Source organism: Akebia trifoliata, chromosome 8, assembly GCF_017979445.1.
Source record: "Akebia trifoliata isolate Shusen 1 chromosome 8, ASM1797944v1, whole genome shotgun sequence".
Classification (NCBI taxonomy): Eukaryota; Viridiplantae; Streptophyta; class Magnoliopsida; order Ranunculales; family Lardizabalaceae; genus Akebia; species Akebia trifoliata.
Window position 1 is genome coordinate 351,491 of NC_141382.1, and position 14,138 is coordinate 365,628.

The following is a 14,138-nucleotide window of genomic DNA, read 5'->3' on the forward strand; positions in this document are numbered from 1 at the left end:
AATTATCCTTCATAGATGTGTACCTTTAGGCGAAATGGAGCAATAGAATCCAAAGTATATCAATCTTTGAATATTGGAAAAAATCAAAATCCATATGCTACTATGCCTTCAATCCTTTGGATGCTTGATGGAATTCCCTAGTTAATTTCCCATATATGCCTACTTGCCTAACTTTAAAATATGCTCCTTTTGATTCAATCCAGAGAGAGGACACTAAATGGGGGTCCATACATAGTTTAGTGGGATTGGGAAGCTGGGCTTGATTCGTTTCTGGCTGTGGGCTTTTTATATTCTTTATTATCCAAAGAAAACAGAGTGCATTTTTCCATTACCAACTGGTTTCTACAATACACCTAACTAGAATTGTCATGGGGCTGGGTGGATCCAAATTGGGGCCTAAAATCCAAGCCCAAACCCAACCCATCTAAAGGTTGGTCGGGATCAAGCCAAATAAAATTGCATCTATGTTCAAGCTTGGTCTGCAATATTTCATATAAACATTAATAATACATATATAAACACTATAAATAATTTAATAATATAACTTATCAGGCCTGGCTAGACCTAGCTTGATAAATATTTGAGATATCCCTTTGTTCTCAAAGTGATAATATGCTATATTAACCTTGGTCTTCTATGAGAGACTAGCAGAAATGGACCAATATACCATTGTTTTTCACCTCTAAATTTAGGTTTGAGTTCAAGTGTGCCCGAGTTAGATAGTTTTGGACAGATTGGGATTGTTCAATAATCCTAATTTTGTTTTGATTAGCAAAGAAATTTTACATATTTAATTAAAAACACACTAAATATAAATAAAATTTTATATCTTAAATAAAAAAGTATTTATATATTATTATATAGTCTGGGTTTGGGTTGAGCTAGGTTGCCTGAACGATCAACTTGAGCTCGACCAAAATTAAAGCCGGGTTGAATAATTCTAACTTAGGCTCAATTCATGTTGTGCATAGCTCATCCCAAGCTTGTGTTCATCAATCGGATTGAACTGTGCTAGCCCACCCATGTTGCATCACTAGATCCTTTCTTTGTGGGCTTAAAGTTAAAAATCTAACCATTCTTTTTTACTATGGGCCGAGCCATATTAGTGGGCCAAGGGTTTAATTGACTCATCTTCATAATAATGCCATCTCAACAATACAAGATCTTTCTGAGATCCTCTCTCTCTCTATTCTCAAAAGGAAAATTACGAAAAAAAAAAAAAGAAGAAGATAGGGGGTTTGGTAAGGAGAGTACGCGTGTAGAAAAAGACAAAAGCAACATGAGATGTCGAGTATTTAAGCTTGCAACGTAAATACGTAGAAAAAATAAATAAATCAAAACTTCCGAATCGTACGTCTTCTCTCCTTCAATCCTCATCAGTATCAATCATCATCTCCCCCCATAATCCCAGAAGACTGAACTACAATAAAATATTATTCTTAAATTTGAACGATCGAGACGACATTTAATATTTGCGATCTGCACTCAATTGGATCCTCAACAGTTCTCCATCTTGTAAGTCTTTTTTTTTTTTTTTTTAACCCTTAGATATGTAGATTTTAATTAAAAGATTAATCTGTTAGGGTTTGAGTTGAATATTTAACTATTAAATAACTTATGGTGAGTTTTTCTTTTATTTTTAATCTGTGATTATTATTTTTTCACTTGTAATTGTAACTAAGAGATTATTTTCTGTTTGTTGAGGATTTTCTTGATCTGTTTGGATGCAGGATTAGAACAAGCTAGTTAGTAATTTATGTTTGGAGATGTAGTTGTTTCTGCAAACGCATGATCATACCATGAACTAAGAATTATCAAAAAAAAAAATTACAATAAAGAGTAGTACTATACAGTGTCCAAATTTTGAAAATTTATGTTTTGTAATATGAGGTGTATCTTTAGGATGAAAATTCTATGATGATGCGTGTAATGTCATTTAATTCAGATTCCATAATGGAAACTTTTGCTTATAGAATCCCATAATGTTGGATTTGGTGGTTTGATTAATTGTCATGAAGACTTGGTCGATTTTGACGTAAACCAAGAAAACCCAACGTGGTTTTCGAACTAATAAAAGAACCTACTGTATCACCACTACGGACATTTGAAACAACAGAAACAAAAAATCCATCTAGACATTGAGTTTGATCCTGTCCTATTTCGCAAGCCACTCCCTAATCATATCCAATTCATCAAAATGATGCCCCAAGTTCATAGCCCTTCAATTAGAAGCCTTTGCAATCATTCAATGTTGCTCTTCTATTTATAGCATCAGACATCTATTTTTATCTTTTTTTGATGGGTAAGCTGGACTTGAACCCACAACCTCAAAGTTGTTTTGCAATGTGTCACCCACCAACTGAGCTATGGACAGGCAACACAAACTGGCCACGCCCCAGAAGAGTCACTTTTCGTTCATTTTGCAGATTAAATTTCCACTTCTCTGGCACGTTTTTTAGGTGTAGCCGAGACTAACCATCCCTTCGGACTTGATGGGCATGGTTTAAATGATAAAAACTAAACAATAAACATCTATTGACTCATGAAAGAACAAACTCCCGTTTGAATTTTGTGCAAATAAGGTAGTGTCACCCTCACGGTTTATAGAATTGTTATCTTTTGTTTTTCATATTTTTCTTTCCTTATTTTTCCTTAAAATAAATATGGGTTAAATATAACTAAAATGTTTTATTGTAATATATCTGCACAGATATGTAAGTATATATGCCTTCTCAAATAAGCCATATCAGACATCTCATGCCCATGCTAGATATCAACACATGTTTCTGGATCCCTGTTACATAGGTTCCCATCCCTCCTCTTCAACCAGGGGAGGAGCCAGGATTTTGCCCACATGGATGCAACTAAGAGTGAATTTTTTGAGGGGGCAATCAAGAACAAAAATAATTCTATGGGGGAAATAGTGGTGGAATTTTTTGACTGCCTACATTATCTGTCACAATAACTCACAAATCCTTTTAGATTGAAAACATTTTGTGGGGCAAGTTCCCCCATTGCCTCCACTGTAAATCCACCCGTCTTCAACCATCTAACTTGAGTGTTCTGTTTCCTCCTGTCTTTCTATTCTTGCAGTAATGCTCACGTGTATAGAAGATATTGTTTTTTCATTCTATTTATGTAGCCAACATAAGCACGAACTCAATTTAAAAATCTTTGGTTAGATTCATCATTGTAATTGGTGGATATTATGGAAATATTAGCACACACTAAAGTATAGAAAGTGGTACTGATATGGGATGAGATGTACATGTAGTTCAGAAATAGCTCATTTATGGTTTAGTGTGTGCTAATATGATTGATTATAGAACATTTACAGGTTTTAAGAAGAATTGAACTATTTCTGAGGGATTTGGACATTTTGATATTCTTACGGTAGGGAGTTATATTCCAACAGTGCAACCATGAGTTTTATTTTCCGAGGGACAAGAGCAGATATAGAAAGTGGTTTTCCTGAATTTATTCCTGAACGACATACAATGGTATGTTTGATTCTATACTTAATTTTACATAATTTGACTCTATATGTATGTTCCGGCACCCATATGTGAGAGGATAATTTGTTCTTCTATGTAACATATCTCACTATATCTGTGTTTTTAGTTTTCATACTAATTCTTCTCTTTATCGGCGTGTTCATGCAGCTCATCCAGGTAATACCAACTCAATGGCATTTATCTTAACAGGTGCTTTTCTGTTTCCATTATCAGTTGTTCCATTATTTGCCTTTTTTACAATTTCTCTTTTCTAATCCATGCAGTACATGTTTGTTCCAGCAGCTCTTTTGCTATTTTTGGTACTAAACTCACAACAGATGGAACCAAATTTTCTGGTATTTTCTTCTCACCGAGGAGTTACATTGATTTAGAACGTTAATAATTGCTTTGAAACATATTTCATGCTACCAGATCTTTAAGAAGTCCTTGTGAATCCTATGTTTGTAGCTTTGGTTAGTTCTTGGTGTCTTTTTGATGGGCACGATCCTTAGAATGTATGCAACTTGCCAACAACTTCAAGCTCAGGCCCAAGCTCAAGTGGCAGCTGCTGGTGGCCTGCTTGGTCACACCGAGTTACGGGTGCATTGCCACCATCCATAGCCCTTCCTTCAAGAGGGCAATTACAAGGCCTGAGGCTCCAGCTTGCACTTCTTGATCGCGAATTTGATGATTTAGGTATTGTACCTCATTGAAATACTATATTATATTATAGGTACATATGAAATGCACATCATTGCCTGTGAAAACACTGACAAAATGAAGGTACTGATATGGGATGAGTTTTTGTTCTTTTATAAATTTTTTAGATTATGAAACTTTGCGAGAACTGGATTCTGATGACGTTTCCACTGCTCCTTCAATGAGTGAGGAAGAGATAAATGCCCTTCCTGTTCACAAATACAAGGTCACTGGTCCACAAAGGCAAGTTATTTGTTTTCTTATTCTGTTTGAACATAGAATTGCTGCCACCTACTGCTAGAGTTACAGTATTATAAATCAATCTTTGTGCCATTTCTTTATCATGTGAATCTTAGGTTTTCTTTAACAGATTCCATGTTAGCCTAAAAGTGTGTGTATAGTATACCCAAAAAAAGAAAAATAATGATTCTCATAGCTATTAAGTTTTATATTTTGGTTGTTAGCAGTTCTGTTTCATTGTGGCAACAAACCTCAGCTTCTTCAGCTACACCTGAGGTATTTTTCTATCCTTTTTTCAATTCTCATAAAATAGGTCAATAAACAATTACATGTTACAGATTAGCTACATGCAAGTTATTTCCTCTAATTAATCGGTTACCAGTGATATTATTTACCATCTAATTATGTTAGAAAAGCTTGTCTTGTAAACTGGTTGACACTACGTCACCATTTTTTTTTTTAACTTGAAAAGTTTCGGTGTGTTTTTTTTTGTTCTTTGTCAATATCATGGACGCTATGCGTATATCAATTCTTTCATCCATTTAACGTATTACTCTATAATTCTGTTCTGAATTTCCAAAGCTTCTTTCCCAGATGGGCTTTATTCCATTACTTCTATGATTCTTAGGCTTGCCAACATCCTTCTTTCAAGTTAAAAATGGGATGCATGTGTAGGTCATTTTCCATGCACTTTGTCTTTTGAATCAGTGTATTTGCAACTGCCAACATCATTTTGATCCAGTACATTAAGAAATTGGATAAACCAGTAAGATCAGGATATCGATTGATTAATGAAATGAGGAAGCTTCAATATCACTAATTCCTCCTCAGATCTCTGCCTCAAGGAATTTAATATTTTTCACTTACTGATTGATTTTTTCCATTTAACATCTGCTTTGACTAGGATGTATACCCTTTGACCACTGCTACTTGGTTTTTTGTTTGAATTCATGACCACTACCACAACTACTGATATAAAAAAGGAACCAGGATCCAGAACGGTGTCTATGTGGCACATTGGGCTCCTAACCAAGCCATTTTTTATATGGTACACAGCCCAACGTGTTTATTATCCAATAAACGCATGCCATATGGACACCATATTTTGCTATAGCAATGGGACACAGTTTTGGATGGTGACTCTTAAAATCGTGGCAACCTGTAGCCCTTGTTAGAAGGAATGTGCAAATTGAAGTGGATTGAGTAGACCGAAAAAATTTGATTGAGGTAGTGAGACTGGATATGATAACACTTGAATTAACAGAAGACATGTCCTTTTAACAGAATTGAAAGGAGGAAAAAGATTCATTCAGTTGACTGCAGTTGTCTGGTATATGTTTATGATGCTTTTCGACAAATATATCATGTTTTGTGATTATTGAATGGGCATGATCTCCGAAGGGAAAGGACATGGTTGTACTTACATTGGTCAACATTCAATGACCTAATGGATGCTGGCTGACTAGGTTGCCATTTTATTTTAGTTTCCTTGAGATGATTATGGATAGTCAGTAATTCCATGTATTGTTCTTTACTTAAGCTTACCATAACCTCGTGAGGGATTGCTTCATTATGCATGTAAACTTCATTTACCACTTTAGAGTATAACTCTTATCATAGTTTTTCTTTTTTCGTTTTTATAATTTTCCATTGTTAATTTCTCCTCTTTTAAGCAGAAAAGTCAAGATTCTGCAATAATAGATGCAACTACAAAGGCCCGAGAAGATGAACTGACTTGCAGTGTTTGCTTGGAGCATGTCAATGTGGGAGAACTCATCCATAGCTTGCCATGCTTGCATCAGGTGCCGCATCCTCTTTCCATGATTTATTAACCTTGAGTAACAGTTTACATATCCTGTTGTAACCATGGCTTTAAAACTCGTTTTGACGTCTCGTCTCGTCCATGAACGAGACCAAGTCGTCTCAGACGAGTTTTCCGATACATTTGAATCATCTCAGTCAACAATGAGACAAGTGAACCATGGTTTTAAATCTCGTCCGATATACCGAGACGTATCGGACGAGATTTAAAACCATGGTTGTGACCATCTTGGAAAAATATGTTTTATCTACAAAGCTTTGTTGTATATTCTGATATCTCTATTGTAACCATCTTTAATTGTGTATGTGTTTTTTTTCTTTTTTGGCGTATAGTTCCATGCTAATTGTATAGACCCATGGTTGCGGCAACAGGGGACGTGCCCTGTGTGTAAATTTAGAGCAGCATCAGAATGGCATGATGAAAATGGGGAATGTGGCATATTAGATAGTTCTTACATGGTTTGAAAGTGCTTTTACATGCTCAAACATATCCATGCAAGTATATATGTTTATGTATATCAATATTACAAAGATCAAGATAAAGGTCTCACGTACGTAAGTTGATATCTAGGGTTCACTGATTATCTAAGTTTAACAGACATGACCGATCCTCTAGCTTTAGGTTCTAATGAGAGTTCATCTGTTTTATCATAAGCTCATCATTTACACTTGACGACCTTGTTATGTGAACATGAATGTTTGATATGTTTTGCTCACTTACAATAAGGTTTTGATGTTGTTGATGATGATGACATGAATTCCCACAGCTACCCTTATTTCCATTGCCATCTCAGGTTCTGGAGCTATATATTAACAGGTAACGCCCTAATTCTATAGATTGTTGTCGTTAATGCCGTCGGTAGTACCACTCTAAATAACCCAAACGCTCCTCTTATGAGTTTGTTCATGAATTTATAGAGAAACCAGTAGAGTTGCTGACATACTGGCTTCTATGGGATGTGACTTGGGAGAAGCTTTCTACAACATTACATTGTGAAACTTTTCAACTCAGACTCATGACCAAGCAAATTAATTACCTCAAGTTCATGGAAATGGAAAGTAGCATAACTTTGGAGCATTAAAGGAAAAAAACCAAAATGGCAGGAAAGGATTCACAATGTAATGTTGGTTCATTCTAAAGGTGCCACGCACAATGTGGGTATAAGAAATGATTTAACCAGACTAGTAGTATGTACATGTGTCACCCATGATAAAGACATGATTGATAACGACAGACAAGGATGAGAAAATTAAAGCTAATTTTTTTGTCATATTCGTCTAGATGGAAGACAAGGCCATGAAGTGGTGGATCTGTCATCTATGTTGGGATTACAGCTTGACCTTCGTATTTGTGTCACGTGTCACAATGGTAGTCTCAAATATAAAAGATATAATATGGATCCTGAAATTAAGAGATACAAAGTTGTTCGATTAAGAATGGAAAGAGTCCGAATCCAATGGCAATTTCGAATCCACTAAGGGGTGAGAGTCTGATATCCAGTATGAGCAGTGGCTTCTCGAGACCACCTGTGAGGGCGTACCCTCACTTATCTGGTGCATGTGATGTGCAGGTAAGACTAAGAAATATGGATCAAAGTTTGGAAGGATGCCTACTAAGATATGGACTCTATAGAAGTCCATAAATGGTATGGTTAATTGTGTAGAAAATTCATGGAAGTATTGATTGAGAAATATTATGGTTCTACCTTAACGTGTGCGTCGAAAGATGTTGTTTTGAGTGATATATATTTCAGTAAATAGAAGCTTTAAAAATAGAGAATTAAATGGACAAAATTGATCAGTAATCCAATACGTCTATTGATCCAAAATCAAACAGCAAAGCAGATATCTTGGTGTTGTGTAAATAAATATACAACAAAATGAACTTTTTTGATAAGTAGAGATGTAGACCAACAAGACACGCATTGTCCTAAGGAAGATTAATAGTCCCCTCCACTTGATGGTGTGTTGCTTAGAGACGCTAGGAGTTTTATCCTCAAGATTCAACAATCTTCTACCCAAGAGAAGGTATAAAACTCCATTCATCACTTGGGTTTAATTCATCAAAAAATATTAAATCAATGAAATGTTTATTTTAAAGATGAATGATTGATTTAAAAAGAAGTATCAAGAGGGAGGGTTTTTTTTCTTCTTCTTTTTTTTTTTTTTTTCCAAAATAGGAAGGGATGGTTCTCTTTTATAGACTTTGGGACTTAATGGATGCCTTGATTGTTCTAAAAGGGACAATCTGGTTGGATATACAAAGGACGTGATTTAAGACATTGTGATTGTTCAATGCATAATCAATATAAAGAAATTTAAAGAGGGACCGACTAGCTGCACATCACCAGTGACTAGGTGCCCCCCATGCTAAAAGACTATTTTTTTAAAAATTTTGTAACATAATTTATCATACAAATTGCACTTCATGAGGATAATCTGCTCGTCTATATTCTTTATTCTACTTGTGTTCTTTTTATGACGACAATGGCAAAGTAACGATTTTCCAAAATTTTTATTTAGAAATTGTTAAAAGCCTGTGCTTGGATCTCAACCTTGAATGTAGTGAGACCGATAAGGTCTTGTGCGTTGCACTCTTTACCCAATCTTCTCTTGCTTTCTTGTAATGAAGATGAACATAATAAGAATCCATGACCATTACAACTTTTCACAGATTCTCTCTTTTCTATAAAATAAAAGTATAATTGTAGTGGGTATCCACTATTTATTGATTAATTTATTAAGTTAAAAGATCTTCTCTTGATTCCATGGGGAATATGACCAAAAAATACTTAAATCTTTTTTGCAAAAAAATTTATGAACCAACAATAATTTTTGTGGACATAATTGAGGAAGAAGAAGAATGAGTAAAACTTTGGTTTTATTTGTTTGGGGGTACAATCATACAAAAGGGTCTCACGACACTTCCCAAACTTGCTTTTTGACTCTCACAACCATGTATGATTAGAACAGTACATGTCCTATCTTAATTTAACTTAATCTAGGACAAGAACTTAAATTCAAAAAGTGGAGCCAAAGACTCATCAAAAGTGGGTCTCAAAATTATGGCCCGTCACAAAATAATAATAATACAAATAACAATAATAAATAAAGAGAAAAATAAAGTCTTAAAATTTACAATTTGCAGGGATCAAAGCTGTGGAGAGTTTTTTTAGGCTTCCACTTCTTGAGATATTAACTGACTTTTGGCGAAAGACTTGTTCTTAAACCAATGGCCTTGCCCCTCTATTGTTGATGATTTGAAAGTCTCTGTCTCACCCCAGCTTCTTTGATGATGGAAGGTGAGAAAGAGAGAAGGAAGAGGCTGTGGTGTGATGATTGTCAAAGATCCCCTGAAGCTTAAGTTAGTAAATGGTGAAAATTTTGGTCATGAGAGTTGGAGAAGATAATGAATAATGAATTGCAGAGTGTTTAGGATTGTATGAGAGGATTTTTTAAAGAAGAATTCAAGTTTTAAACCATTTTTCATCCTTTGAGAGGGGATTTTATAATTGAAATCTAGGAACAAGTCACCACACGGCTAATTGAAGTGTAACGCCAGGTTGGACGAAAATTGGGTAGAAGTTGCTAACTCAGACCTTGAATTTCATGCCCATGCCTCATTAGTATTGATATTTGAATTTGATTATTAGTATTTCAATGCAATTAATGTTAAGTGGTGTGACTTTACTGTTTATAGGTGGGTGAGTTAGAGAATGTTATGTCCATCTCTGATCTGATAAATACTGAGGTATTTTGCATATGGGAGAGCTCAGACTGACTTTAATGTTTTATCTTATTATATCTGAAACCTTGAGACTAATCCCATAGACTCGTCAATCTAAGAATCAATCCGTAGTTACCTTTTGAAAACCTCGAGTTAGGAAGAGTTGTATTACTTCTTCGATCTACCTACGATTGGAGAAGTATTGTACACTCTTGTCTTAGGTGCACAGTGTGTACCATTCTGACTAGGGATCTCGAACATGTATGAGTAGGATCAGTTCTCTTTTCTCATTATTGTGTTCGATTTAATTAAGTACAATGCTCGGGTTTTGGTAAGCACCTTCCATAGTTTGCGACAGCCCGCTTATGTTCGTATTGGATAGACACAATATCATACATAAGATCCACTTGCTACTTCAAGACACGTGTCTGAATCTCAGGGTGGAACAAAAATGGTCTCCACAAAATCCATGAAATATACTCCACAAGCACAAAATTGGCAATGGAAAAGAAATCTTCATTAAAGTTATTCTTATTACAAATTTCAAGCTGTTGAGTCGTTTTGAAAATATCCCCCCACATCTCCTTGTGTGAAAAATGTAAGAAAAAATCTTCTTCAACTAGTTGTGAAAATTCCTTAACTGCCCCTCCTTGTGAAATCTAAAATAATGATTGGATATTGTAGAGATATACAAACAAAAGTCTCAGGTTGTGTTGTGACTTCAAATCTCTATATACTTCTTTAAAGAGAAATGTGACTACTTAAATGTCGTAACACCGGAGGTCGAGATAGATTACTCTCACTATAGGTGGGGATACTCCCTTGGTAATCCAGAAAAAAAAATTCTAGAACCTTCAATTTTAAATAAAAGATTTAAAAAAAAAAAAAATTTAATCAGTTGTAGACAAAGAACACAGAAACAATGAGGTGTAACTTTCACAAACGTATGCCCCCACAAGCCGTAGTAAGTGTGGGAGCGTGACTAAGTTTGTCATGCTAGTCTAATTAAAAATATAGTATGTTTCGCAACGTGACAACAGCTACGTACATGGGAATGGGTCCCTATGCCATGTGATTTGCAGTCAAAATAGCTTGGACCATTCTATTTGTTAAACTGTGATGTCCAATTCAAAAATCACACCTGGATTATTTAAGACCCTTAAAACACAGAGACACGAGGGCACCACAGCCACGTTGGACAGAGTGTCGGGTGATGTGACCGTTGACCAAACATGACCCTATTCTTTTCGAGTATTAAACGAACCTATGGTTATAGTTCTTTTAAAGAATTAAAGAGACAGACAAGGTTGTGAATAGGGTTGGGTCCACTAATCACAAATTATCATTATTATGGTTTTTGGAGGTTAGAAAGATTATGAAAGCTAGTAAGTGAAGAGTGGTATCTAGGCTTTAACTTTATTAGGTCTCATGAAGAGAAGAGAAGAGAAAAGAGGGTCATATTGCAATAATATTTTAGGGTTAGGTGGTGGTGAGGGCATCTCCAAATTTCTTCAATCTATTGGGATTGGGATTGGGATCGGGCCCTCACTCAACTTTTTGTTTTTTCCCAATTATGAAGACTCTTGTGTACTTAGACTCTTTTAAGACTTAATGCCCTTCCCAAATTGTCAAAAAGAAAAAGATTTCCAATCTAGTTAGTCAAATATTTTGTATTATCTTCTCATCAACTCAAAAGAGAAAATTTTATGCAGTGAGACAAGTGAATCTTTTGCTTTATCCCTAATTTGAAAAGTAGATATTTAATTTGATTTGCACGCCAAGACAGATTAATGGTGGGAGCACTCCCCTCCTCCTCCTAAGAATTTCTAAAATTTATAAGATTTATATCCTATTTCAACATATAATATTAGTAGAAAATAAAATCCATCATTATTACCCCACGAGAAATTATAAAAATTTTAGGTTTATTGGTTGTCTTCACATAGACAAAATCCCAATTTTGCCCTTGTTTGTTGTATTTATTTGGGTTATTTATTATTTTGAAAAAAAATTGCTTAGGATCAATAATTCATGAAAAATTATGGGTATCTCAAGATCAAATATCCCATGATATTAGAGAAAATCGCATGTAAAATGGATTTGAAAGAAAAAAAAATACATCATTGTTCAATACATATTCAAACATGTATAGGATAATCTCAATATAATCAAATTTTATAGAGGTGACATGTAAATGTGATAATTAGGATTTAATAATTAATAATAGTTTTAGCATGACTGCCAAATGTAAATATGAAATAACAAGAAAAAATTAGAAACAACAGTTCACTTCAAAATTTTGAGAGAACCTTTTTCTTTGAATTATAGTGGACGTACTAAAAGAGATATCTCAAATATCAATGAAAAAATAGAGGTGTGAAATAAATAAATAAATCCACATGTCATGATACGATGAGGGTTCTACCAAAATGTTAAAGCGAGCTCCTGCTTCAAAGTTGGACTTAGGAAATAGCCAACATTTTAAAAGAGAGTATCATCTTTTTAAAAGGAGAATGCAAATTACGACTAACAACAATAAAAAGGGGACTTGCAATCATTTCTAAGCATGCTTTCAATCTATATTATGAGATAATGGTTACTTTAAATTTTTAGTACAATTTGAATAGAATTTTGACCACCCCTTCAAATTGTAGCTCCCAGATATGAAAAAAATGGGTCAAAAAGAGATGTGGCGATGAGTGGAAAGCATTTTTAATCATTCTTGGGATTATTACCACACTTTACTTACCTAAATTCTCTCTCTCTCTCTCTCTCTCCCACTCCTTAATATTTTAATGTTACATAAAAAAATAACGGCTGGTCTCTTGACTGGGACTTTTGGCTCTTTGTAGTTTCAATGGCTACTCCATGTGTAGTGCCCGTGCTTCTTACTCACCCTCCAATGTCTCTCCCACTTGCAATTCTTATGCTCCATGTTCTTTTTGGCTATGATGTCATAACCCCACTCTCATTAAAAATCATCTCTTCACCTAAAAAAAATCAGTCATGTCCATGTTTCTTGTTTATTGTTTAAGATTTTTTTTTCCTACTATAATATTCTATGTTTGAATTTCAACCCCTGTTCTTAAATCTTGTTGGCTAAATTTTATTCTTTGAAATGTTTTAGATAGAAAATTACATACAATTACTTATTTTATATTATTTTTAAAATTTTATTATTATATTATCATGTATAAATTTATCTACGTCACTCTAGTCGGGTATTGCAATTGGCATAACACAATTCTTCTAAGGTTTTAACTTCATAAACGGTCTTCTTCATATGATGGTATTGTCTCTATTTTATTTTATTTTATTCCCCATCATTGGCATGTTACTTGGAGTCGGCACGACTATCATTACAATGGATAAATTTGGGATTCCAATTCAAATCCAATTGATAATGAGTGTTTGATGTGGGACTAAACTCAACACACCCACAAACATGTGAGCTTGACTAAACCGAAGCACGTGAAAATATGAATTGAATGATGTGGAAGAGAGAAAGGCCCATTCTAATACCATGAAATTTTTGGAGATCCGACACAAATCCAATTGATAATGAATGGAGAAGCCCATGAACTTATAAGAAAAGAGACAAGGCAATGCGTGTTCAATATGGAGCTAAACTCAATAATAACTTTCAAAAGTCCTTATTAACACTATTTCAAGAATTGATTGATGGGAAGATTCCAAGACTCACTTTCCATAATTTGAAATAATAGGATCTAGGAATGACGCGAACACACGCTAACTTACCCCCAACTTACATTTATGTGTGGATCCATGGAGTTGTTACATGGTAAAACTAAAGCAAAACTATTTTTTTTTTATTAAATAAAAATTGTTCCATGACCTAACTCCCTTGTGACATTGACCAAGAAAAAATTATTGGATACAACATAAGTGAGACATGGGATTTTTAGAATTTAGTAAAATATAATTACAAATAAGTAAATTTTCACCATCATGTTAGTAATTCTATGATAATCCATTATCAAAGCCTAGGATCATATCAAAAAAAAAATTAATGTAATGTAGGTCATAAACCAATAGGGAATAAAATGTGTCGGATTTTAATATATTCATATTCAGAATCAAATAAAAAATTCAGAACTAAGTCCGTCAGATCAATTACTTCGATCAAGTCAAATTGA

General features: G+C 34.4%; 1 pseudogene across 1 annotated transcript; it reads left to right on the forward strand.

Annotated features, from left to right (window-relative positions):
* Positions 1-859: 859 nt before the first annotated feature.
* Positions 860-7,996, forward strand: LOC147395224 (E3 ubiquitin-protein ligase SDIR1-like; annotated as a pseudogene). Its single transcript, XR_015180546.1, has 9 exons — positions 860-1,515; positions 3,338-3,499; positions 3,649-3,704; positions 3,798-3,850; positions 3,963-4,190; positions 4,322-4,436; positions 4,661-4,709; positions 6,110-6,235; positions 6,588-7,996. The product of XR_015180546.1 is annotated as an E3 ubiquitin-protein ligase SDIR1-like (transcript).
* The last annotated feature ends 6,142 nt before the right edge of the window (positions 7,997-14,138 follow it).